Genomic DNA, 2,713 nt, shown 5'->3' on the forward strand with positions numbered 1-2,713 from the left:
TTTTTTTTTTTTTTTTTTTAATGGCACCAGGGTTCACCTCTTAAAAGCATTCTCCAGTTTTAACTGTGATTAATTTTCTGTGATTATTTGGGACCTATTTTTCCATTAAGGCACACTCAGATTTCAAAAGGGAAGTCAGTAATAGCTGAAAGCAATGGTTTGCAACCTTCATTATACCATTGTTGTGTCATATACCATCTTAACCTTTTTGCTTTACCAACATTATTATTCATTTAAGTTTTTGCTTTTTAAAAAAACCTTAAATGTACATTTTTAAAAAGGGAAATTGTATAGCCTTGTAGGAACTGAAAGCCTGTGATCAATGGCCAGAACCAGGTTCTTTCCGTAACCTATGTCGTGTATCGGGTTTGGTCTTGTTTTCTGGTAAAGCTGAGCCTAAAGTTTGTTCTCTTATTTCAAAAGGGGAGATCAGCAAGTGCTAAGGCAGTGTTGACAGCAAATACGCAGGTTAGCCTGTTACTACCCTGTCAACTATCAACAGCAATACCACCAATGGTATGTGTCCTTTGGAGACGCTGTACATAATAAGGTCCTTTCTGTCAGTCTTACAAACAAGTGAACTTGGCTTGGGAGTGGAGGCCTCGTAGGGGTCCAAACAGCATGCAAAGCCCTAGGATTTCCCACCTTAGCAATTTAACCCAATACCCATGGAGTCAGGAAAAGAGGGAAAGAAGACTCCTCCTTTGGAGGCAAACAATTGCTACAAACTGCTACTTTGTTTAATCTTGCAACAGCTTGACAAAGCTGGTTTTGTAATTTTTAAACCATGATTAAACGGAGGTTCAGAACAATCCAAACTAGTGCCAGGTGACCTTTGCCAAGGCTCTGGGGAACCCAGGGCTAAGTGGCCATCAAGCCCACGTCGGGCTGACTTCTCCACGTCCTGTTCCCTAAGGCTTTGTGCTTAAACACAAATCTTTAGAGGCAAGATTAGATCACAGTCTTCTTTTTTACCTGTAAGAAATTAGTGCCTCCGGATTCTAGCTGTTTTGTTCACAAAAGGACCTTCCCTCATCTCCATCAACACCTCAGAGAAACACCCGGTTGCCCTCACGACTGAGCCAGGGCCCAGGTAGCGGCGAGTGGAGCGTGCCCTGACTTGGCCCCGACCTCTGCACGGCCTCCCCGAACCTCAGTTTCCCTACTCGTGACAACAGATTCAGACAACAGACCCCACTTAAAAGAACCGCGGACCAGGTTGACGAACGAGAGTATTAACTGCAGCGCCTATTCCTTCCTGGCACCGGACTAAGCGCTGGCCGATCATCACCTTCCCGAACCGCCAATGCAAGCTCCGGGGCGGGAAAGAGGCGGCGAGAATGCAAGGAGGTCCTCTCCCAAGCCCCGGGCTTGGGACCCCTGGGCGCCCGGCCAGCATTCGGGAAACGTGCCCCCAAAAGGCCGGCGCTTCCCGCTTCCCCGCGCCGCCCGCCGCTCACCCGCCGCGGCTTCCGCCTCAGCTCCCGCTTCAGCTTTCGCTCGGGGCGGGGGGCGATGCGGGGAACTCGGCAACCTTTACTTCCGGGTCCGGCCGCTGCTGGCGTACCTTCGTCTGAATTCCGGTGCGCGCACGTCGGCGTCCGAGAGTTCCGTGGCTCCCACGTTCCGGGAGCATGGTCTCCAGCCAGCCCTTGCTCGCCGCGGTCGGTTGGGGTCCCCAAACCTTCCCACCCAGATCCCTCCTCGCAGCGGTCCTTGGGGGGGGTATCCCCAAGCCTCCATCCTGACCCCTCCCGGAGGCCTCCCAAAATCCTCCACCTTATTCTTCTCCGCTATTGCGATGCAAAAATGACAGTTGTTATAATGATTATGAAAACCGGATAAGCATGAAAATATATACGCTGTTGATAATTAAAATAATTAAAACTGCAGATGTGTGTATAGCAGGCTTCTTTCGATGCTATGCACCTTTGTGGAACGAACGAATGCACTGTGTAAAATATATCTGCAAGATGAATTGGGCAATAAAAGCAGTTTTTTTGTGTGTTAAAGCATTAGGATTATGGAAGACTTAAAATAATTTTCATGACCTTATTTTAAAATATCTTTTAAATAATAGCATATACACATTTCCCTTGCACCCCGCAGACACTTTCCCCAACCTGCCTTTATTGGAATACTAGTCCTGATAGATGCTCTGGAAAAAGAAAAATTTTATGGTCAAATTAAGTTTGGGAAGTGCCAAAATTTAAAAGGCACAGTGAGATTCATTTTCAAAAGAGAACTCCTGATTCCAAACCCACTCTTTGGCAGGGTCTCCATCTCCAAAATGGCATCTTCCTGCTTGCTCAAGCCCAGTGCCTTGAAAGCATCCTGGATTTCTCTCTTTTTCTCACTTGTTGCCCTTCCAAAAAATCCTGCCATCCCCGTCTTCAAAATATGTTTGAGATCCAATCAATCCTCCCAGCTTCCACTGCCACCATCCTGATCCAAGCTCCATCTCCCTGGACTCCACCCTGCACCCTAAGGTCTGTTCTCCATACTGTTATAGCAGTCAGTACTAAAATTGGATCTAAGGAATGTGGCCAGTTGGCAGAGAGGCAACACCTGAGCTCCTCTGCTGTTTTAATCCAATTTGGGTTCATTCGCCCACCAGGAGGTAAGACCTGAGGCCAGCAGGGGGCGCTGAATAGTCAGCTGCCTCCCCCCACCCCCGCCCCCTCGCCCCTCGGCCTGGAGAGCCTTCCAGCCT

At 48.4% G+C, this 2,713-nt stretch overlaps 1 protein-coding gene across 3 annotated transcripts in view; it reads right to left on the reverse strand.

Annotated features, from left to right (window-relative positions):
- The window catches only part of TOP3B (DNA topoisomerase III beta), a 22,431-nt gene extending 20,893 nt beyond the window's left edge, over positions 1–1,538 (reverse strand). For all 3 annotated transcript variants that reach the window (XM_040464701.1, XM_040464699.1, XM_040464700.1), the window contains exon 1: positions 1,461–1,538. The gene's annotated coding sequence lies outside the window, so the exon portion shown is untranslated. The remainder of the gene's footprint in view (positions 1–1,460) is intronic.
- Between the last annotated feature and the right edge of the window lie 1,175 nt (positions 1,539–2,713).

This window comes from Herpailurus yagouaroundi, unplaced genomic scaffold (genome assembly GCF_014898765.1).
Source record: "Herpailurus yagouaroundi ecotype Mexico unplaced genomic scaffold, PumYag 490, whole genome shotgun sequence".
Taxonomy (NCBI): domain Eukaryota; kingdom Metazoa; phylum Chordata; class Mammalia; order Carnivora; family Felidae; genus Herpailurus; species Herpailurus yagouaroundi.